At 34.6% G+C, this 26,111-nt stretch overlaps 1 long non-coding RNA gene across 1 annotated transcript; it reads left to right on the top strand.

The window, feature by feature from the left end:
• The first annotated feature begins 22,779 nt into the window (after positions 1-22,779).
• LOC149498243 (uncharacterized) lies at positions 22,780-24,314 on the top strand. Its single transcript, XR_016319725.1, has 2 exons — positions 22,780-23,251; positions 24,241-24,314. It is a non-coding gene; the product is annotated as an uncharacterized LOC149498243 (long non-coding RNA).
• The last annotated feature ends 1,797 nt before the right edge of the window (positions 24,315-26,111 follow it).

The following is a 26,111-nucleotide window of genomic DNA, read 5'->3' as shown; positions in this document are numbered from 1 at the left end:
TAAGAAATTAACTTTAAATAAATAAAAGAGAATGAAAGAAATCAAGCAAGGCAAATTTGAAAAGAAAAATCAAGGATTAAAAACTACTAGGGATTTTGACTTCACTTAATTCTATCCAATTTATTTTATTAGTTTGATAATCAATTTTAATTGTTCAAGTAGGGGGAAAAACCCTAAAATCACTAACAAGCTCTCCGGATGTATTGTTGGCTATTTTAACCCAGTCTAATTACCTATCTTCTAATAGCACAATCAAGCATGAATTAAATCATTAAGTTTTATGGTTTGTTTTGTGCATTTATAACCTAAGGTCGTTAACTTATGAAAACCCCCATAAGTCAAACCACATAGCTTCTGCATCAAGTTATTATTCTAATGTAATATATTACCTTTTTCAAATCAAAAACATTCTTCCGATGGGATTAATGAAATAAATCAATTCAGGGGAGAAACTCTACTTGGAAGCATTAAGTTTAATAATAAATTATACTTTGAACAAAGAAAAGCAAATCTAATATTATAAATTGGAATCGAAATTAAGCTACATCATATCCCTAGTATGAGAATTTAGTTCGACATAGTAATTAAATAAAACTCAATTAAACTTGAGAATAATTTCATAATCAATATGAATAATGAAAAATAAAGCAAGATTAAGAGTTTAGAGATAAAAACTAGTCACCAATCAATGTGGACGGCTTCCTTGAATCTTGATACAGATCTTGAGCACTTGAAATCTTACAGAGAGAGAAAACAATAGAACCAGAGATGGGATATACAATGAATGGCTCCACCCTTTATATAGACTTCTAGGGGAAACACCAACTTCGTTTAGGAAATAGAATATTTACTGAGTAAGAAATCTTTTAGAGATAAGAGACTGTTTAGGCTTTGTATTTCTTCCCAATAAGGACTCTCCCATGTGTCAAAATAGGATTTAACTTGGTTGGCAAATTAGAAAAGCATTTCATACGAGTCCATGCAAGCGGTATGGGCTGGAGTTGACATTCTTGGCCCAAGGCAAAATTTGGTCTTCAACACAGGCGTAATATAGGGCACGGCCTGGGCATGCTAGAGTCTGAGTTCTAAGGTGATCGCAGCATGGGGCGTGCTGGGGTAAGCACGTTCAGAAACAAATTTGTGGCACGGGAGTGTTGATTCGCACGGCTAAGGCGTGCTAGGCTCTGTGATTCCAGGGTGGACGCAGCATAGTCCGTGCTCAGGTGAGCACGCCCTTGGATCGATATATTTCTGAGGCACGAGCATGCCATATATCGCAACTTGGGCATGCTACGCTCTGAGTCTCTATGTTAATTTCCCTTGAATCCCACACGGGGGTGCTGAGTTGCACGCCTAAGGCATGCCAGCCTTTAAGAGTTTTGCTTTACTTCGCTCTTTTCTACATCAAAATCCTACAAATTTCCTCAAGATCAAGCGAAATATGATTCAAGAAATCTTTGAACAAAAACATAATTAAAACTAAATAAAAACTAATAAAATTAATTAAAATACTAAAAATCCTAATAAAAACTATATTAAAAATTCTATAAAAATAACACATATCAATTTCCTTTGGCTATTCTCAAAGTAATGTTGATCATACCTTGTTCATCAGACATTGTAATGGTAAGATCACTTTACTAATTGTCTATGTTGACGATATGGTTGTAACTGGAGATGCTGAAGAAGAGATTGCTCGATTAAAGAAGTTGTTGGCTCAAGAGTTTGAGATTAAGGACTTAGAAAGTCTGAGATATTTTTTGAGTATAGAAGTTGCTAGATCAGATAAATGGATCTTTCTATCTCAAAGTAAATATATCATGGATCTCTTGAAAGAAACTAGCATGTTGGGTTGTAAACCAGCTGACTCTCCCATTGAAGTTAATCACAAGTTAGAAGCAGGAATTAGAAAATAGGTTGATTTGGGTTAATATCAAAGATTGGTTGGCAGATTGATTTATCTCTCACATACTAGACCTAACATAGCATATGTTGTAGGTCTTATTAGTCAATATATGCATGATCCTCGTAGTTCTCATCCTGAAGATGTCTTTCACATTTTAAGATATCTAAAGTCTGCTCCTAGAAGAGGTCTACTTTTCTCTAAACATGGTCACCTCAAAACCAAGCCTTTATTGATGCTGACTGGGCTTGATCTCCAAATGATAGGAGATCAACTTCCGGTTATTGTATCTTTGTTGGAGAAAACCTAGTTACTTGGAGAAGTAAAAAGTAAACAGTAGTAGCACGTTCGAGTGTGGAAGCGAAATATAAAGCTATGGCTCAAGGAGTTTGCAAATTGTTATGGCTAAGAAAGATAATGAAAGAATTGCAAATGTCGAAAGGAGAAGATTCGACTTTGTTTTGTGATGACAAGGCCATAATTAGTATTGCTCAAAATCCAGTTCAACATGACTAGACAAAGCACATAGAGATTGATAGACATTTCATAAAAGAAAAAGCCATCCAAGGTGTTTTGAAACTTGCTCATGTGACTTTGGATAATCAAATAGCGGATGTTTTTACTAAAGGGCTTAACAGCAAACAATTTCATAACTTGGTTTGCAAGTTGAACATGTGCAATATCTATGCACCAACTTAAGGGGGAGTGTTGACTTTGTTGATTTGAAATATCTTTCCTTATTTGTTCTTTTCCTATTTTGAATTTGATACTTGTGTATAAATAGGATGTATAGGATCTCATTGAAATAAATGAAATACATAACAAATTTTTTCCCAAAGTCCTATTCTTAAAATCAACATATATATATACTGTATCTGTAGATACTGTAAAATCGATTAAATACATAATACATATATATATATATATACACACACACACACACACACACACACACACACACACACACACACACACACACACACGCACACTATATCAGTAAATATTGTAAAATCAATTAAATACAAAATAAATATATGTACATCAATTAAAGCATTGGATCAAATCAAGTAAATACAGTGTATACATATATACTGAATTGTATCAACCAAACAGAATTAAGAGTCCTATCTTATCTCTACAGTATTTATTGATTGTATAAAAAAATTGATAAAGATATTCTCAACAATAACAATAGATCAAAAAAAGAAATCAACATACATTATAAATAAAAAATGAAACCTTGGAACAACATCAATAATGAGAAGAAAGACAGCAAAAGGAGAAAGAACGATAAGAAAATAATGGACGACAGCAAAAGGAGAAAGAATCATCGGAAAATAATGAGGGCTGAAAAAACGACTGTAGAAAAATATTATTAACATACTAAAAAAAAGGAAATAAAGGTGAAAATACCAAATTTATACAAAAGGAAACACTAAAAATAGTAAAAATATATCACATATGACAATAATTTAAATCTTAAAGTCAAATTAACATTTACTGTAATTTTCCTATTTTATATTTAATGTTTTGACTCGCAAAAATGAAGCCCATAAACAAAATATTCTTTGAAATTAAATGCATGGGCTCTTTGCTAAGCCTATATATATATATATATATATATATATATATATATATATATATATATATATATATATATATATATATATATATATATATATATATATATATAAAAAGTAGGATTATTAGAACTAGAGAGTACTAAATAAGACTGCTAGAGTTTGATTATTCATATTCATTCAAAAATTACTTTTAAGATAGTGCTTTTTCTCTTTTAATTTCTTACTAATTATAATTAATTTAAATAAATAATTATCACGATAAAAGGCTATGGTAAATGGTTATTATCATAAAACGAGTACACACACATATTATTATAGCTTGCATATTTTCCTTACGTTGTCCAACGTAAGATTGCAAAAGTTTAGTAACATCCTATAGGAATTAGAAGTTTGGTTGTGCCACATGAGATTGACGGAATTTCTTATAAAAATATAAAAAGTTTGGTAGTTTATTTATCGAATTAAATTATGTTAATATAACTGATTGATTATAATGCCAGAGAATTATTAACATGTTTAAGTGACAATTCATAGAGTTTTTAATCATATAAATAAATTATTTGTGTTCAATAAAATTATAACGTTAGAAAATTAAAAAGATAATATATATAGAGTTTAATAATATGAATAAATTATTTAAATTTATAATTAATGATAATGATGAATTACTTTATTAATTTCAAAAAAAAAAAAATTAAATCAAATTAATGAATTTTACTAATGGCATCTCATTTTTACTTTTACTTTTTTTTTCTTTTTTTTTTTTCTCCATCTCTATAAATTTCAACATTGTCAATCACAAATTCTTCTAAGTTTATCTATTAATTAATTCTCAATCTCATCTCAAAAGTTATGGCTGCATTTTCTACCATTCATTTATCTTTTTATTCTTATCTTCTGTTCAATAATGGTGATTATATATATAAGAGCAAGTTAAATGATTTTATTAAAGGATAGAGAAAACACTTTATCTTTTTAGGTTTACTAAACTCAAGCAAGTAGGCATCTCCACAAACCCGACTTAAGCTATCAAAGGATAAAGAATTTAGGTTTAGGGTCTAGAATTTAAGGTTAATATTGTTTTATTATTTTAGGACTCGGTCATGGTGAGTATTAGCCAATCCTTTTGCTTTCAACCAAATGAGAGACTCACGAAAGCTCGTGGCCTCAGCTAAACTTCATCTTAGCTCAACACGAGTTGAGGGACTTTGAGCCAGCTCATATGCTCCGCCAAACAAAAATTAGGTTGCGGCCAACCTTTGCTTCTAAAAAACGTGCAGCTTACAAAATATCGGCCATAAAAACTTTAGCCATAAGTGATTCGGAAAATTAACCGCATGAGTCTCTTCTTTTGCTTTCCCAGGAGAGCCAATTTAAATTCATAGACTTAAATAGTTTGGATTCTTGTATTATGGAAGTTAGGAATTTGTTTCTTTTTTTTTTTTCATCTATGTATTAAAAGTACTACCTAAGTATTCTTTACTTGTGTATCCATGGCCGTCCTAGAAGTAGGTTGAAACTGGTGGGCACGTCGATTACTTGGAACGGTACCTCCATTATGGCTGGCCCAATTGCCAATTTTAGTGTAGCAACCCCCAATACTTCCCTCCGGGTGCTGTCATATGCTTTCACTATCTGGTCCGATGGAATGAAATCTGTTTCTTGCAACCCTAGACAGTAGGCTACCCTTAGTGGGCAGACGTTCAGTGCTGACCCATTATCAATGAGAACCATGGGCACAGTTTTATCTCTGGTCTGAACAGTGACGTAAAGGGCATCGTTGTGACTGCCTCCCTCCTTGGGTAAGTCATCATCAGAAAACCCGATGCTTTGCATCTTTGATGATTGGGTGAGGGTGGATACCAGCACTTCAGGGCTAACATCCATCGATGTTTGAAGTTGACTCAAAGCCTTGCAAAGAGCTTGGCGATGAGGAAAGGATGATGCCAAAAGTTCCCAGATTGACACCCTAGCCTGGGTCTTTTTTAACTGCGAGAGTACCGGGTCTTCCTTTGGCTCATCTGCCCTCTGGTAGGGCTTATTTTGGACTTTGTCCAGGACTAATGGTTCATACTGTCTCCCGCTCCTGGTTATTGCATCGACCTCTTCAGACAAGTCATTCAAGTCCAGAACACAGATGTCATTGATTTCTAGGAATAGTTCGAAAGGATCGATCAATTCCTGGTCAGCAACAATAGCATTTACCCCGTGATTTGGTAAGGGATTAGTGCTAATGTTTGGCTTACTCCTTGGAATAATTGAACCGTTGTCCACTAGGTCTTGGATGCGGTTCTTAAGCGTCCAGCACGCTTCAGTCTTGTGCCCGTTACCCTGATGGTACTCACAGTATTCGTCAGCTCTATAGTTCCTTGGTAATGGGTTGGGTGGCGGCCTTGCTTCCAAAGGCTTGATGTAGTATGCCTTGACAGCCTCTCGGAATACCAAAAGGATTGGCATCCCGAGATTAGTATATGTCCTTCTCGACTGACTGGCATTTCTCATATTTCCCATATGTAAAGGATTCGTGGGGGTGATGCTTGCCACTTCGTGGACTTTGCTAGCTTGGCTAGGCTTCTTGTATTTTGAGGTTCCTGAGTCTTCTTTCAGTTGCCCCATTTGAATTAAATCCTCTACCTTCGTAGCGGTGGCAATGAGCGACTGGAATGTCAGTAGGTACTGAGTTTGTAGTTGTTGTTGGTAGACAGGCAGCAGGTTCTTTATAATTATGTCCACCTGTTCTTGCTCATAAGGCCGGTTGATCATTTGGGCGGCCTTAGCCCTCCACCTCGTAAGGAACGAGGAAAAGGGTTCATTGCTTTTCTGTTTGGTGGTCTCCAACTCCCTCCGAGTAACGTCCACCTCTATGTTATAATGATATTGCGTATTAAACGCATTGCAGATGTCTTCCCAGGTCTTCATTTTAGACCGATCCAGGCTGACAAATCACCTCAAAGCAGCACCGGTGAGTGATTGTTGAAACAACTGAGCAAGGAGCTCGCTGTTCAGTCCGAACGGGTTTAGGGCACCCACATACATTTTCAGGTGCGTTTTGGGACAAGTGGTTCCGTCAAACTTGTCCATGTTGGGCATTTTGAACTTTGTTGGCAGTCTTGCTTCGGGGAACAAGGACAAGGAGTCCATGTCCACCACTTCCTTGTGTGTCTTAAGGGCAGTAATAGACCTTTCCAACAATTCCAGTTTTTCTCTCATTTTCTGAGCTTCCAGCTCAGAAGCAGTTCTGGAGGGCATGTCATCCAGGTTAAGGGCAAGGTTTGAGGACGTTGGTCCAGCAGCAGGTCCTTGATTGGAGGTAGGAGGATCACTTCCCGCAGCAAAAGCCCCATTTCCATTACCACTACCTAGTTCAGCTATTAGGGCAGTTCTCTGGGCAGCTAATGCCTCATTCATTCTAACCTCCATTCTGGCTTCCAGTTGTTCCATGAGATTTTGGATGTTAGAGATTAATGCCATTGATGCAGGTGGGGTTGTTGGAGTTGTAGGTGAAGCTGGCGTAGCTGGTGAGGTTGGTGAAGCTGGTGAGGTTGGTGATAGCACTATAGGTGTGACTGGAACTTGGATAGGCACTCGAACAATGGGTACCTGTAAGGATAAGGGTAACTGGATTAAGGTACAATGGGTAGTATTGTGTATCAGGGTAACTGAATGTGAGATAGATCGACTCTTTGTCCAACTGTGCATGACTAAAAAAAACAAAAGAATGTTTTGTGTTCTTTTTAATGTTCTTAATGTTTATGAGCTGATATGTCATGAATGCGCACAACATCACTTCATAATTCGTCTTAATGATATGATTCACATCATTGGGTGCATACAGCCCTAAAGGATAGGTTCTATAGGTTATGACACAAATAAAGCATTGGCTTATTAAGGGACCCTTGAACCTTGAGCATGAATATACCTAACCACATGTGAAACAAGGAGTTTTGCGTGGGTCCGACAGTACGCATACTCATGGGCCACCCCCAAAAGGATTAGGGATGGTTTGCGGTAACAGGGAGGATGCTTTGGCTGTCCGTCGACATAATCAAGGAGACCTACCGATCAACGCTACTTGCTATCCAGACTCAGAAGTTTGAACAGAGAGAGAAGAAATTCATTTGAAATTCGTTTTTCATGCAATGGAGAAAAAGATTCTCAATTCGTGCAAATAAATAAACAAATTTAAGTGATTTAAAGTAAATTTCAATTAGGTCCAAATTCTCCTTATTAAGCATTCTTAAAGAAAGAATACTTAATCTTTGTTGGGGTACCCTACAAAACAAAGCATAGTAAAATAATACCCTAAAGAAGGGCAGGTTAGTTTACACAACAGTTGTAATCCACTTTATATAAAACGATTACATGTAATCCCCAGCAGAGTCGCCAAACTGTGAACCCCTTCCCTGAAAATAGGCATATAATGAATATGACTAAGGGCAGAAATGCACGTGAATGTGTGAGTAAAAAAGTCGCATCGGGGCTGATTTTATAGGAAAAAACAGGCTGGAGGGCGGGCGCTGCCGCCGTGGGCGGCGGGCGCCGGCGGGCACCGCTGCCCTGGACGGCGTAGCCGCCGCCGTGGCTGGCGGACTTGCTACTTTTTCGTTCCGGAAGCTTTTTCGGGAGTTCCGTACCTCCAAAAAATATTCCGGGACCAGTTCTGCAATCCTAGCAATTTTTCGGACGTTTCAAGTACCATATTGGCATACTTTCGATGAACTTTCCGAACGTCCTCCGGTCCGGCCGAACTGTTTGCAGTCCGTAAAAATAGGCTTTTTGAGCCTCAAAATTTGAGTATTCACACACGTCAACACATTTTACACTCCTAATATGTAGCACGTGACCTACGGGACAATCAACATAGATGTTACAAGAATATTTTTAGAGTAAAATATAACTGAGCCCATAAATTATGCTCGAATTAACATAATTTCGATGTTTGAAAAATAATTATGATGTCCTTAATTTATGTTTTTGTCTTACTATTAGATCTTTCTGTCCAAAAAGTGAACTCTTTGCTCTTAGTTATATATACTTCTTAAATGGATAGAAGGATACGATAGTAAGATAAAATATAAATTAGGATGTCATAGTTATTCCTTAAATATAGAGGAATTAAATATTAATTCAAACATAATTTAAAACTGTCCTTTTAAGTAACTTATTTATTAAAAATATACAAAATTTATTGAAATTTGCTACTTTAATGTTGTATTTTATTCCACTATCAGATATCATTAGTTGTTTGGCAAGAGTTGGAAACATTAAAGAAGTTGATGTTGGAAGTGAGATACATTGCAATTAGGATAAATGAGTAAAATAATATATTTGATATTTTGATCCATTTTGAATTTTTAATTGCTTATGCATTATATCATATTGTCTTCTACAACTTTACTGCACTGAAATTTACTTTATGGGAAAACTTGCAGAGACTTTTCACTTTAATTTCGACAACAAAGAACATAACATTAATTCGTCATACCACAATTAAAAAATTCCAAGATGATGGTCTAATTTATTTTATAACTTTTAAATATCATATTATACTTTATTCTTTTTTAATTTATATATATTAAATTTTGTATACTAATGTTAATAGCTGCATAATTTTTAGCAATGAGATTGTTTTCTCTATAACTAGTACTTCAAAATTTTATATCAATCTACAAGTAGAAGAAGTCAATCAACGATTGAAAGATTAGATAAGATATATTTAGTATCTTGCAAATATATATCATGAAGAATTTTAATGGGAACCATTATCTTCTAATTTAGGTTTTCATCAACTCCATTTGATGTTTGAATTCTTAAAAGTAATAAAACAAGTCAAATGTCATTGATAGAGTAGATATTTTTTAATAGAAAGACTATCAAACAACTAAAGCAAATCTAATGGGATGGTGGTAAAGAGATAAATATTACGTCATTCATTTCGATATAAAATTTTTTGATATATTTTTTGTTATTTGATCACAAGAACATATTGTCAACATTCGAGCAAAAATAATATATTTCGATAGCTTTTATAAATTGCGTATGTTTCTTGCAACTCTACCATAAAAAATTAGTCCCTACTGAAAGTTTATATATCTGTGATCGGTGCAATACAGAATACAAATTTTCTTTGATCAAATAAAAAAGATTTTTTTTTTTTTTTTGTTAATATTTTCCTTCGTGGCATGTTTATATTTATCATAACAAGCTAATTTTCTTTTGTAAAAATTGCAAGTAAGAAAATACATTTAAAAGTGATAGAAGCACTAAAACTACAACAATTGTGTTGTTCAATATGAAACCTAAAAAATTAAATGACATATTAGTATCTAAATTACTATACAGAAAATCTCAAAACAATCTAATTCTTCAAGATAAAACTTAAAGAATATTTAAAAGAAGGCTTGAAGAATTATGGCATTAGCAAGATTTTTATACGTAATAAGAAACTCGAAATAGAGTGAGTACATCTCACAGGTATCAGACAATGTATACTAATTTCTCTTAGTATAAACTATTTTTTTGAAATGTATGTATTGTTATAAAATTATTTTTATATTAACGAATTTCTTTGATTTTAGGAAAATGACTGCCATTGGCTTTAATTACAGCAATCTGAATATTGCAAATAAATTACAAATGACGAGGATATTAATGGGAAAAAAAATTAGCAAGAAGAAAAAAATCAGCAAGGATAGTAAGCTTGGATTAAACTATAACTTACATATATCAAACAAGGTGTACTAATTTGTTCTTGGTACTAAAATTATTTTTTGAATATAGATTTTGGATTGATTTTAGTTCATGATTGCAAAATTCTCGTAATAATTTTTATTCCTCCAATCATAACCTGAAGATGCAAAGAGTTGCAAGTTGTAAGGAAGCTATATCTAACATACACTATTATTGATGGAGCTTGTCTTTTCTTTACTGATGAAGGAATTTGTCAACAACTGCTCTTTCTTTTGACAAAAGATTTAAGACTTCACATGAAAGAGGCCTATCTCTCTGTCTGAAGTAATTTGTTATGTTTGCAATATTATTTTGGCAAAGTTGTAAAGCATTCTTTTATATAGCATTCAAGTTGCATTGAAGTTCACTTACTGTTGTTTTAAGTTTATGCTATTACTTTTAGAAGAAAATTATAATTTTACCCCTATTTGTAAAAAAAAGACTACTTTATCCTTCTTTTTTTAAAAATAGACCGTATATCCTCATGTTTTGAGTTCGCTACAGTATTTTCCCTTTTCGTTCTTTTATTTGAGTCCTTTATACCCTCATTTTCTTCCTCTCTTTTTTCTTCCATATCATCATCATTGCCCGCAAACTAAAATGTCTGGAGGAAAAAATAAAAAATGGGTGACTATGTTATTTAAGCAAAGGCAAAAAAAGTAATTAAAAGAAGTTCAAATCCATAGTTATCAAGAATTGAACAAACTAAAAAGCATTTAAAAGATCATTTATACTTAACTAAGGTTTACAATGATCTATTCCTTGAACCAAAAGCACCTATCATTTTGCACACAAATAGACAAACAAAACAACACATAACCAAGAGGAGCAACATTCATATAGTACTAAATCAAAATCACATAACTGCAAAAAATAACATTTAATAATAAAACCAACATTTATTTCTTTTAGATTGAAATCCTCAAAAACTAATTACATACATTATATAAAAATATATTTATATATACTTCAAATTTTATATTGAAGTGGTTCTCTTTTGTTTCTCTTACATATTTGGTATCAAACCCGGAGCAATAATGTAACGCACCATTTTTCTGTGTCTGAAATAGTAAGTTTACCAGTGTGTGAATAGTATCACCAGTCCGGAAGTCGGTATTATTTTGGTCGGGAAAAATTACTATATATGTTTTATATTTTCTTTAATATTTTTGGAATATGCATACATGATTTTTATGGGTAGAAATTAAATAATGAATATTTTTGGAGAATTTAGATAATTAGTGAATAGTGAATTATGGTGTTATATTAATTAAGAAAATTAGAGGAATTATTTTTATGGAGTAAATTTGAGATGGTGTTATATTAATTAAGGAAATTAGAGGAGTTATTTTTATAGACTAAATTTGAGAATTTTGTGAAGATAAATAATATTTTGAAGGAAATTAATTGGAAAATAATTTTAGCCATTGGATGAGATTACTAATGACTTAATCTTAGCCATTCAATTCTGAGAAAAAGACTAAAATACCCTTGTTGCTCAATAATTTGAGCAACCATTTTCTCTTCTTCTTCTTCTCTTTGGCGTTGGTTATCTCCTTCTTCTTCTCTTTGCTTTTCTTCAACTTCATACTTAGCTAAATCCATCAAATTCAACCCATTTAACTTGATTTATGGAATAAATCCTAGAGATTAAAGCTTGAGAAGTGATTTGTGGTGATTATTTTTAAGAAATTTGGAGATTTTCTATTTGAGTCAAAGGTTGAGGAAACCTCTACCAAGGAGTAAAGGCAAAGTTGGAGCTTAGAAAGCTTTAATCTAAGCTTGCTAAGGCTTGTTTTAAGGTAAGTGTTCATAAACACTCTTACCTTGTTTAAATTTTTGATTTTGTGAAGTTTATACTATTTTGTGAAAATTGGGCATTTTATATGAAATGATTTGATTATTGAACTTTGGTGGTATAAATGTGTTCTTGGGAGATTTCTAAGCATGCCTATATGTTGAATTGATGAGGAAAATATTTTCTTCTTCATCTTCCAAGAGTTGCAGAACCTATTGATGAATAAGGCCTTAAGTTTTATTGTTATTCTTTGTTGATTTATGCTCTTAAGATGATTTTTGATGAGTATTTAGTATGTGGTAGAAATCTCTACCTTGTATATGATTTAAGTAAGCTGAAATTAGGGGAAAAAATGTTATTGGGTTTGATTAAGGACTATTTTTCGATCCGTTGTATTTTCCATTTGTGAACCCCTCCCCCAGATATCAATGCGTACGAATGCATGTGACTAAGGGTAGAAATGCACGTGAATGTATGAGTCGCCACCTTGTTTGATTATTTTAGGGTGAACTAGGAAAAAACCCTAAGTGACTCCAATTTTAATTAACCTAAATACTAGATTAATTAACCCAATGTTTAAGGCATGGTCTACGAACCCGAGGTGGATCCCGAGACTATGTCATGCTGATGAACTAACCAAAAAATGAATGCTTTGCAAGGTAATTGGACCAATGGAATATTTAAGTGATTTCAACTTGCCGCTCGGGGTTAAATCCCGAACGTGCCTACGTACTTCCGTTTGAATGGAAGATCAAAGTCAACATAGTTCGATAGGCCTTTTTTAAAGGGCTTTGAATGGGTATGCTTTATGCATGAGTGTGTGTATGCTTCGTGCATTTTGTTTAGGCATTTTGCCTGAAAATTGATTGATTTGATTAGGCATTTGTTGCCAAAAGTGTTGATTTTAAGGCTTTTAGCCGAAAAAATTGATTTAGGCAATTGTTGCCAAAAATTGATGTGATTTAGGCGATTGTCGCCGAAATTTGATTATTTTAAGGCTTTAAAGCCAAGATATTGATTTAGGCAGTTTATTGCCAAAAAATGTTGATTGGGCGATTGTCGCCAAAAATTGATTGTTTTGAGGCAATTTATTTGCCAAAAGTAGTTATTTTAAGGCTTTTAGCCAAAATTTTGATTTTAAGCGATTTGTCGCTAAAAGGATTAATCTACTTGTAGGCAATCTGTTTGCCAAAAGTGATTAATCGATTTGTAATGTAGGCAATTTATTACCAAGAAAACGTGTTTAATTAAGGCTATTTGGCCACAATTATTGATTAATTGGACTTAAGCCGGACTTGTACGAAATAAAGGCGATCACCATAGCTATTGATTAACTAGGCTTTGGCCAATATTGTCGGATTTAGATTTTAATACCACGATTATTAATTAACCGGGCATCTAGCCTAAATTTATTTAATTGAGGCAGTTTACTTGCCTAATGATGACATGAATGCATTTATGCAGTTGTAGAATTAGGAGTAGAAGAGAAGCATGCATGAAGTGCTAAAATTAAATAGGCAGAGTTTAGTTTATGTACTTGATTTAATCGACGGCCACTTCTTAACTCCAGGTTAAGCTCCTCGTTAAGGGAATATTAATTAATTCAAATTTAATGACCACTTAACAAAGCAAGAAAGCAATAAAGCTAAACTAAAATGCAGAAAAGCAGTAAAGAATCGCAAGGAGCGTAGGGGAGAAGGAGCATCCGTCAACACAGACTGAGTGAGTTGAAATGAAGACATCGGGGCCAATTTATAGGAAAAAAACGGACTGCTCGGCGGCTTGGGCCGCCGGATCCGGCGGCCAAAGTCGCCGAGATCGGCGGCCTGGGCCGCCGGGCTCGCTCCGGCGGCCTGAGCCGCTGGCGCCGCCAGGGCCGGCGGCCTGAGTTGCTGGGGCAGGCGGCCTGAGCCACCGAGGCCGGCAGGTTTGCTAATTTCTCATTCCGGAGGCTTTTCCGGGAGTTCCCGACTTCCAAAAAATATTCCGGGACCAGTTCCATGATCCTCGTAATTTTCGACGGGCTGAGCCGCTGGGCTCGGCGGCCTGAGCCGCTGGATTCGGCGGCCTGAGCCGTCGGGCTCGGCGGCCCGAGTTGCCGGGGCAGGCGGCCGGAGCCGCTGTGTCCGGCGGCCTGAGCCACCGAGGCCGGCAGGTTTGCTAATTTCTCTTTCCGGAGGCTTTTTCGGGAGTTCCGGACTTCCAAAAAATATTGCGGGACCAGTTCCGTGATCCTCGTAATTTTTCGGACGTTTCAAGTACTCTATTGGCATACTTCCGGTGAACTTTTCGAATGGCCTCCGGCCCGGCCGGACTGTTTGCAGTCCGGGAAAACTGGCTCTTTGAGCCTCAAAATTTGGGTATTCACACCATTGGTATCTGAGTTCTTCATAAAAGTTGTAGGTCTACTTCTTAGCTTTCCAACCCATCTTCTTGTGTCCAATATGGATATATATAGCTCAACTTATGGCTGAAACATCCAAACTGACTCTGTTATAAAGGGCCACATGCATCACTGAATTGAGTGCCCATTTTGACCACTATAATGGCAAAATTATGTTCTTAGTTCTTCATGAGAGTTGTTGCTCTATGTCTTGAAACTTCTCTGGTTTTGGATTGGTTTAATTTGAGTGTTTGGATAAGTAGAAATTCAATAAATATTGGACTTGGTTCTTCTGAATCAAGTCTAGACTGTTGGTCTATGTTCCTAGTTTTTGTTTACCATCTTACACATTGATTTGTGTTTTCGCCCCCTTTGAGATCCCCAAACCCCGGAAGGGACCTCGGAAAACTTCTTTTTATTTGTTTAGAATTATTATTGGGAAACGGTGTTAAAACCTTTTGGGAATGTGATGCCGATAAATCGGTCTTATAAATCATTTTGAGTCGCCACCCATTATTTCGGCAATGGGATCGTTTCCAATTTTATTTTATAAAGAATGACTCCGTTTAACCCAATTTTTATTTAAGGCCAATTATTTGAAAAACTGGTCAGGCGCACCATGTGCGGTTCTAGGTAAGGGAATTGGGTAGGTCGGCCCGTTGGAAGCCGACGCCCGGAATACCGGCCTCTTTTTAACCTACAATTTCTAATTTATTTTAATTTAGAAAAGCCAATTTATTTAATTAAACCAAACCCGAATAAATCGAACCGAGTTCCTATGCGGAAAATTAATTAATCGTCCCAAATAGATTAGTTCATTGCATTCATAATCACTCATAATCACATCCATCATCTACCCATAGCAAAAATAATTAAAAGACCCGCTCTTGCCTTATGGTTAAAGGCGGGCCACAGACCGAATTTAATAATACAACTTAAACAATAAAAATTAATCCTAAAATCTCAAGATCATAGTAAATTAACTTGTTTGATTTGATTAGAACACAATCTGCCCATTATTGGTCATTTCTTGAATTAAAATTAAATATTTATTTAATGATATGAAATTAAAACAAAATAAAAAAAAGTGTTCTGGAACCCTAGAACAGTTGCGTCACGCAGCTGTTCTATGAAGAACAGCTGCGTGACGGAACTCCTAGCCGCGTGACACATCTGTTCGTGACCTTATCAAAATCTCCAGATTCATTAATTATTTATTTAAAACATAATATTAAATAAAAGCATAAAAACGAAATAAAAAAAGTATGCGCACGAACAGTTCCGTCACGCAGGTGGTCCAGGCCAAGTCAAGTTCTTTTGGACATGAACAGCTGCGTCACGCAGCTACTACCTGCGTGACGGTTTAGATGATTTGGGAACAAGGCTTCACGATCCCAGAAGTGTTTGTTACCAAGCTTAATTAATAAAAACTTTCTTTTCTTTCCTTTTCTCTCTTTTCTCTTTTTTTTGTCACTTTTTATGATTTTTGTTTTGTGTTTTTCAATCTATGATCTCTAATGGCTTAATCTTCCTCAAGGTAACTCACTGGAGTTCTTGGGGAAAACCCTAACCGCAATAAAATTTCTCTAAGTCTAAAAAAAATGCTAAAGTCCAGAGAGAAAAGTGAAAAAAGTCCCGTTTAAAACACAAAAAGTTGTATTTATATGGGTAGGGCAACAGAACAAAGCTGCGTCATGTAGGTAACAGTTGCGTGACGGACCCGCGAGCTGCGTGATGCAGCTTACTTTTCATACAGTTGCCACGTATCCATACAAACAGTGCAGACCGTTACACGGGCCTGTCCAAGTGATGTCATCCTGGTTAGAGTTGCGTGACGCAACTATTAGTGCCGTCATGCAACTCATACTGTGTGACGCAACCCTAAAGCAGGTCAGACTCCTTGAACCAGTTTAAATCAATTTTTGGTTAAAAACACTTCTGGTTTACCCTGATTCCCTATTCCGTATCCTTATATCATCATTGGGTTAGGCGGGGACATAAAAACACGCGTCAATAATTTGTGCTGTGATCCCTTCATAACATTTGTATCATTTTGTCTTATCTTTCTAATGAATCTAATTTCATTTAATTTGAAGCCCTATACCTCAATTTATGTCTTAAACACTCAGCAAAGGTCAAGTTTAATTTAATGCTGAAAATTTTCTATGTCTTGAATCATAGGTTTAAAAAAAAACGATGGAATTAGGAAGTGGTATAAAAGAGTTATTTGTTCCTTTATGTTTTAGCTATCCATGAGCTTGGGAAGCATCTAAATTGGACGTATAATGTAAAAGATATGACCAAAACGATACAAACTGTGCAGACTGGAAACTAAAAGCTGGGAGGACTAGAAGTTGCTATTTTAGCTCAATATTTGACTACTTTACCAACGTATTCAAGAGATGTGATAGAAGACATATTTGTACCCTAATGTGTTAACTAACCATAGAATTTAGAATTACCTAAATTGGATAGCAGATCTGCGCCCCATACAGTTTGGTACTCTGGCTACAAGCCGTTGAGTGGATATGATTATATACGGGACATAGCAGCCAAGCCATACAGTATTCATCCAATTTCATACAATTCTTCTTATCACTTAGGTTTCACTGTAACCTTATGGAGCCATACAGTTATGAGATTGTATTATTTATAAATTATACGATGTTTAATAAAAGTTGCATAATTCATACAACATAAGGAACAACAGGTAAGATGATGAAAGTAAAATGTTATGTGTGCTTACATGTTTATTTATGGCATGTACAGGGCACATAATTGGGCCCATTTCATTTTGGAAAATAGTGTAATGTCTTGTAAATATTAAGTAAATATCGAGGTATAAAGCAACAGCATGATAAAATATTTAGCATATAGGATGATATCAGCATGACAAGACATAGGTTCAACCAGATTGTAGCATTTCAGCTCGGTTCATTCGGGTTAACGGGTGGACCTGGAAGGGATACTACAAATAACACCTAATCTAACAATTAAAAATTAATTTTGAAAATAAAAATAAATAAGAGAGAAAATATTAACGAGCTAAACCCAAAGAAGAAGCATAAACATAGCTGAAGTTTATATTAGATTGAGTAGTGATGGAAGAGTAGAGATTTGTTTGGTTGTAGGATTGGAAATATAATATTTTCGTTTAGTGGCAATTGAAATTTAGGGTTTTGAGAAATTTTCAAAGGAGGAAAGAAATTACATATTGAGGTAGTGAGGTAGTGAAATATGGCTCAATTGTGTCATTTCACATATATTTAACGTCTAAAATCGCAAAAAAAAAAAAAAAAAAAAAAAAAGAGACGAAAGGGGAATATAGTATCAAAATATAAGGGTACAATAATTTTTCTTTTAAAAAAAGGTAAAATAATTTTTTTGACAAAATATAGGGGTACGATTATAATTTTCTCTTAGTTTTATTACTTTTTTTTAACTTAATTAGATGTTGTTTCTTTGGTATTTTGACAAAAATAATGTTTTTTAAAAAACCTTTCATACATTTAATGCCAAATGAAAACTATTTACCAATCTAATATTTGTCTTGCCATGTAGAGAGAATATTGCACTAAAACCACCAATTCAATTGGCAGTTTTAGTGTAATAATTAGCAGTTTTAGTGCAATAGAAAAAGTGGCCCGTACTGATAAACAGTGAACAAAAATAATTAAATGAATAAACAATAACTTTTATTTTATAATGAAACCACCAACTCAATCATGATTTCAATAAAACTAAAAATTTTAAGAGATAAAAAGTTATCGACAAAAACAAAACCATATCTTGGAGCCTGAGAACCGTACACTTGTCTTTTACTTTTTTTTGAAGAAAGATATTGTAGTTAAGTTAAAAAGTTTACTGAAAATGAAAGGTTTGAGCAGGAGAGAGAAAAAGTTATGCAAAAATCATTGAAAAAAGTTAATTAAAAGTTGACTTGGAGGTTTGCGTTAGGTTTCCAGCATTTCTTCAATGGGAATCAGGTGAATGTCACTTTATCGTTACATAAATAAAATTCATTGTATTTTACCATTACAAATTGAATTTGAGGGACAACGCTGGGATAGTACTCACATGTCTTCCTGTACCACACCTTGTAAGTCTGACTTATTCTTACTCGTTGTCCCTTAGCTTAGGAGATCATCCTAAGATTTTAATTTGTTACTTAAAACTCTCTAAAGTTAAATTTTACAACACTAAAATCCCTTTGATCAATTTTCGATGAGAAACTTAGTCAAATCCTAATGTGGAATACCTGAGAGAATAAATTAATTAAAAACAAAGCCAAATAAGCTTTGACTAACAATGTCTTAATTCTTCTCAACTTATATATAGGTCCCCATGTGCATGCCCATTAAATCTCTCTTATCCTTTATCTTTATTTCTCTACGAACATAAACAAATAGTTTCAAGGTTAACCAATTCAAAATTAACAAAAATAAACAAATACGCAATAAAAATGACAATAAAAGAAAGAATAGCATGACAATGTTGGTGGCATTCAAACTAATGGCATAATAAGGTTTAACGACATTTTATAGTTGCTAATATCTTGAAGGCTCTAATGGGATCCAAAATGAAATGATGTCGCTTTAAAGCTAAGTAAAGCAAATTTAAGGATATAACCCGAAATATTTAAGACATGCGCAGTAGATTCAAATAGTGAGAAAAGAGATTAGCTTCAATTTAAGTTTTTTAATTATTAGAGAGAGAGAGAGAGAGAGAGAGAGAGATGAAAAGAGCATTAAAGTGGTGGTTGAGGTATCAAGATTTTGGTGATAATTGTAGCTAGGTTTAGAGAACAAGGTGTAGATCAAGAGATGAGGGGTTTGATGGGCATATGGCAATTGGGAGGGTTTTGATAGATGAAAAATCATTGACGATTTGGAGAGCTTAGTGAAGAGATTAATAGCCAAGAAAATAAAAAAAAAAAAAAGAAGAAAAGGCTAATTATATTTGGCATAGAAAGAAAGGAAGATGGAATAGAGAAAAAGAGAAGAAATGTTAACTGATGGACATAGAAATGAATGAGACCCACATATAAAATGATAAGAATTAAAAGGCTTATTTGGTTTTAGTTTTATTTTTTATTATTTCTAACGCTCTCCATCGGCGACTGGCTGAATTTTTCACCGAAAAATTGATAAGATGGAGTTTAGTGTTATAAAATTAAAGTTGAGAGAGTTTTAACTGACAAATTAAAATTTTGAAATGATAATGTGATTATCCCTTAAACTGAGGGGCTATAACTGAAAATAAGCCTGTAGGCCTCCTATTATGATGCGAGTTTCCACAAATTGCATCTTCTCTAATGCCTTGGTGTTCTTTTACATGCTCAATATTTGTATCAGTACTTATGCGATGATCTTGAATTATATTCACATATGGTTGTTATAGGCTGGAAAAATAAGACGAGTGTTGATCGCGTGTCATCATCATCATGTCAAAGAAATAATTAAATGAATGCCTAGCATAAGATGTAGATCCATCATGTGCGTTGAAGGACACTGTAAAAGTATTAAAGGTAGGTATTGTATATTGAAGTGGTGTTGCCTCGCTCATTCAGGGAAAACAAGTATTGGTTTATTGGTGAAACATCCCGTAATTTTTATTTTCAAAACTTTCAAATTTTAATTAAATCAAAAATCCAAATTTTTTATCTCATGAGTTAAAAGTGTTGATAATTGCATTCAAAGTCCAAGATTGCAAAGTTGGGCTCTAGCCCAAAAACATGTTATCAGAAATTCTAGTTGAGAACTTTCTAAAATTTTCAAGAATAAATATTGAGCTTTAAATATTAAATCTATTAAAAATAAATGAAAATAATAAATAAATAATATGACAACTATTTACATTAATTATCCTAAATTCAAATATTATTATTATTATTATTATTATTATTATTATTATTGAATAAATTGAAGAAATATTCTAGAACCTAATTTACAACAATTAAAATAAATCAAACCAATAAAAATAGGTTAAGAAATCTAGAATTTTCTATTGAATCAGACCAAACCCGAATTGGACCAAATCAAGGTATAAATATCTTTTTGGGTTTAGGAGAGAAAATCCCAAATTTTCATCTCCTTTCACAGCGCTGCTCCCTCTCCTTCCCATTTTCTGACCAAATGGCCATCGTTACTGATGAGTGAGGGCTCGGACCTTAAGAGCTCAACAAGACGAACACTCTTGTGGCTGTGTGTCACCACCCGTTTCTATGGGTCGAACCGGCACTAGAACCTGGGCGGACTTAAGGCCTCCGAGGCCCATAGTAAGCCTATCTTAGTTAACCCACATTCTATTTATAATTGTGGCTTCAGGCCCAATAACTTATTTTACAAACACATTAAAAGTACAGTTCATATAAATAATATATGTACTCTATTTATTCATTTACAACTCATTTGGAATACAATTGCGGAACTCTACCTTTACATTTACATCATTATTTTAATCATTAACAGTCTTCTATAATTAATGTTTCAACTCCTTAGGACTTTTCTTTCTTTCTATTACCTGAAAAAAAATAGTAGGCAGGGGTGAGCGCCAAACTCAATAAGTAGGATTAGATAACCCTCTCACCTCATACAATCACTCATATGCTATAATAAATCAATTTAGTCCTCCGGCTAGTTATATGCTCATGCAGTTTGTCAAACAAATGGCAATACAACAACAATCACAATTATTATCATCTTCATATGATCACATCACGTGGAAATTAGTCAGTGGTGTCATAGCCCTGACCTGGTCAGTATTGTCCGCTTTAGGCTTTGCAACCCTCACGGATTTGTCCCTCAGGCAGGCTTTGCAACCCGCCCAAAAGCGCGCTAACCAAGTTAGAAGCTACCCCTCTTATGTATAGATCGTTTACCCCGTCCTTAACCGATGTGGGATTTGCCTAAGGTGTGCTGGCCTTGCCACATACACCCCCCTTGGGGACTTAGCGTCCTCGCTGAGGTTTGCCCCACCACCGGCCAGAGGGCACAGGGCCGGCTCTGATACCAATTGTCATAGCCCTGATCTGGTCAGTATTGTCCGCTTTAGGCTTTGCAACCCTCACGGATTTGTCCCTCAGGCAGGCTTTGCAACCCGCCCAAAAGCGCGCTAACCAAGTTAGAAGCTACCCCTCTTATGTATAGATCGTTTACCCCGTCCTTAACCGATGTGGGATTTGCCTAAGGTGTGCTGGCCTTGCCACATAAGAATTGACTCTATAAAAGCTGTAAAGACTATATTATGAATTGATGATTTAAATGGTATTGATTTATTTTGTTTCTTATTTTCTTTACCATGGTGGATTTATGAATTGTCATTCCTTATTATTTTTATTAGTACACCACTAAGCCATATGCTTAGCGATAGTTGCTTTTGTACTATCGCAGGTAAAGGAAAGGAAAAAGAACCAAGAGAGGATCATTTTTATTTGATGTAGATAGTATGCTACTGATGTAGCTATTGTATATTTGACTTCTTTTGGAATATGTATGATGTATTAAACATTAACAGATCATTTATGTATATTTGAGCAAATTCATGTAAATTATGATTGTATGAATTTGAAAATTTATAGTCTATTAAAGTAATTAATTTCTATTATGTATCTAAGATTTGAACAGGACTCCAATATGTAATTAAATCATCCATGGACTTATGGGTTATGGAACCATTTTATTTTATGTTTTTTTTTTATAATATGTTTAAGAAATTATATTGAGATTAATATCTACCAAAAGAAGTTATATATATTTAATAACTAAATTATTTTGCTACAAGATATAAAAATGAAGGAATTAAAAGGATTAAGTCCCTTGTAGTATACTTAGTAAGCATTTATAAGAATTAAGCATATTGGATCATATTTTTACTGCATATAAATGTGTGAAATGTAATCTGCTCAAATATGACATGCCTGTTAATTGTTGGATATCTACATCATACAATATTCTAATATGATGCATGGTTTTCTGTGATAATATACAGAGAGCGTGTTATTTTTGATCGATAGTATGGAGGGTGTTAGTCGAGGAGATAATTTTAATTCGCTTGAGGAGCAGTCTGAAGCGAGACAGGAAGAGCGTGGTAATGCTCCCGAGCATGCTGATGTCCCTGTTGCACCAGCTGCTGACCCTATAGCCCAGCAGATGGCTGCGTTATTGAGACAAATGGCGGGTAACTTACAGCAACAGCAGCAGCCAGTTAGACAGTATGATAAGTTGGTTAAGTATGGGGCCACAGAGTTTTCAGGCACCACTGACCCGATGGAGTTATAATATCCTCAATTTTGTAGTTCTTTCTATATTAGCTTTTTCGATGAATTCGGTTATCCGAATAAAAGGAAAACTTAAAATAATGGGAACCACTATAGATTGAGGATATTAATATTAATTAAATGAAACATTAATTGATCTTTACAAATCCATGTGAAAGCTTAAAGGAAATCAAAAATGAGTTGAAAGATGAATGACTTCTCGGTAAAGCACGATTTTACCTGAAAAGCCTGAAAAACGGTAATTTCCGTACGATTTTTACCAAGTGGAGTTTAGAATATTAAATACACTTGGTTTATACCTAATAGGACTAAAGTAAAATGATTAAAAAGATTAGAGTGCCAAAGGATGAAGGGAAAACAAAAGGGAGGATTATAGTGCAATTTGCATTTAAAGGACATGGAAGGAATTTTTAATAAAGTTTATTATATAATTTTATTGAAGAAGAGGAAAGAACCACGACACTTCACTCATTGTTGCAGGCCAAACCGTTCAAGAAGAGAGGAGGAGGGTTTTGAGTCAAAACCAAGCAAAAAGAAGGTGAAAATCAAAGAATTTTCAAGTAATTCTTAAGAAAAGGTTAGTTATTTTCACTTCCTCCTTCATTTCTATGGATTACTTTTTGAATTCCATGAACTTTGAAGTGAGGTGCTTGTTTGTGTAATCTGATTTGGTGAAGATGAAGTGATGAGAAGTGATTTAAGGTGATTTAAGATGATTGAAAGTAGTTATGCATGAATTCAAAGTCTAAGTTGCATAAGTCACCAAGATGGATGATTTTGAGTTTGGTTTTGATATTCTATGAACTATGGACTCTGCTATATCTTATATTATGATGTTATTTAAGTAATAGAAGAGTTGGATTGCATGAATTTGTGCTGGAAGTGAGTTGAGAATGCTTAAATAAACTTATCATTGTTGGACATGTTATAGTTATGCTGCCTGACATTCAGCTTCTGTAATTGACCTATTTGACTAAGCAAATGAACTCCAAAATTTATGAAATTTGATATGGAGATAGGCTGAGATGTTGGGTAGGTTGTGTTAAAATTTAAAGGCCATTGGATAAAAGGAAATGGAGTTATAAGTAAATCACTGCAGGCTGCTCAGCATGAGAAAAACTGAACTTCAGATTCTATAATTATGTCATTTAAAAATGCAAATGAGCTTTAAAAATTATGAAATTTTCCAGAACAGTACCCTAAGATGTTTGGAACATGCTGTCAAAATTTCAGGTCAATTGAATATGGGGAATTCAAGATATAGTCAACGCAATGGCAGCTACTCAAATGCTGAAATTCTGCATTTCATAAACCTTGAACGAATTTAGCATGCTATTCACTTCCATTGTTTTCATTGTTAGTATTTTGTGTCTAGGATGTGGTTAAGTGTTGGATATGAAGTGTTTCATGCTTAAACTCAGATCATATAACACTTGGACAAGTATAGTGAAAATGAAAGAAAAAGCATGAGACTACATTCTAATGCTTAATTTACATTCTTATAGAAGTGCATGTGTGTACATTGTGTAGTATGATCTTAATGTGAGTATTAATATCATGCTACAGCTGCTGAGAGAAAGGGAGTTGAGGAGAGGGTGATTACTAGAGGAAAAGGGCTAGGGGAGCCATCTAGTTCAGGTTAGTGTATATTATTCCTTTCCTACTTTTATTTAAACAAAATGAAATTGATTTTGCAAAATATTTTCAATGGATTTGCTTTATGAATTATAACTATATTCATAAGTTTTTAAAGAGGAAAAAGATTATTTTGAAAGCATATGACCGAATGACTTATGTAAATGAATTTTATGATTCTTATACCTTGAAAGAGGAGGATGTTGGCCAACATGGCACCCACCTTATACTCTATATCTCTTCTCTTTAGATCCACATATGACTTTTGTCGATCTGTCGCCGCCTTCAATCTTTCTTTAATTACTTTGATCTTTTATTCTGTTTGTTGAATAATTTCAGGATCTAGTAATTGCCTTTCACCAACTTCATCCCAACATAGAGGTGTCCTACATTTTCTACCATATAAAGCTTCATATGGAGGCATTCCGATACTGGTCTGGTAACTGTTATTATAAGCAAATTCTATCAAAGGCAAATAGTTATCCCAACTACCTTCAAACTCAAGAACACAAGCTCAAAGCATATCCTCCAATATTTGAATAATCCTCTCAGATTGACCATCTGTCTGAGGATGGAATGCAGTACTAAAATTCAATCTAGTGCCCAGGGCTTTCTGTAAACTAGCCCAAAATCTAGATGTGAATCTTGGATCTCTATCAGAAACAATGGATACTGGCACTCCATGTAGTCTAACTATTTCACCAATATACATTTCTGCCTACTTCTCTAAACTATAGTCTGATCTTACAGGTAGGAAATAAGCACTCTTCGTCAATCTATCCACAATAACCCAAACTGCATCATGTTTCTTCTGGGTAAGTGGAAGTCCCATTAGAAAATCCATAGTCACTCTTTCCCATTTCCATTCTGGAATCTGAAGTGGATGATGTAATCCTGCTGGTACTTGATGTTCTGCCTTGACTTGTTGACACGTTAGGCATTTAGCTACAAATTCAGCAATATCTTTCTTCATACCAGTCCACCAATAGTTCCTCTTCAAATCCCTATACATCTTGGTCCCGCCCGGATGCATAGAAAATGGAGAATCATGTGCTTCCTTCAAGATGAGATGTCTCAAATCTAAATCTGATGGAACATATAACCGGTCCCGAAATAGTAATAACCCATCTCTACTGACAGAAAAATCTGGTCGTTTACCATCTTGTGCCTCTGAAAGAATCTTTTGATAGTCATCATCTGTCAATATTGCTGTTCGAATCTGATCAATCAATAAAGGCTTCACCTGAAGATTAGCTAACACCCAATTGTCAGAAATCTTCTCAAACTTAGCATTAATAGACCGTAGATCATGGACTAGAGATAACGCTGTCGTCCTGAGGTTAGCAATAATCTTACGGCTCAATGCATCTGCTACCACATTAGCTTTCCCTGGCTGATAATCGATAATACAGTCATAATCTTTTATCAACTCAAGCCATCATCTCTGTCGCAAATTCAACTCCCTTTGAGTACCCAGATACTTTAAACTTTTATGATCTGTGAAGATATAACATTTCTCACCATAAAGATAATGTCTCCATATCTTCAATGCAAATACAATGGCTGCAAGTTCCAAATCATGTGTAGGATAATTCCTCTCATGTGGTTTAAGTTGGCGTGATGCGTAAGCAATAACATTTCTATCCTGCATCAACACACAACCTAAGCCATTATGAGAAGCATCACTATAAACAGTAAACTCTTTACCTGGAATAGGTAAAGTCAAAACTGGCACTTCAGTCAAGCACTTCTTCAGCTTATCAAAGCTCTCCTGACATTTATCTGTCCATTCAAACCTAACG

This window comes from Jatropha curcas, chromosome 2 (genome assembly GCF_041381405.1).
Source record: "Jatropha curcas cultivar XTBG-Jc1 chromosome 2, XTBG_Jcur_1.0, whole genome shotgun sequence".
Taxonomy (NCBI): Eukaryota; Viridiplantae; Streptophyta; class Magnoliopsida; order Malpighiales; family Euphorbiaceae; genus Jatropha; species Jatropha curcas.
The sequence above is the reverse complement of the archived record's forward strand: the minus strand, read 5'-3'. Positions and strand labels throughout refer to the sequence as shown.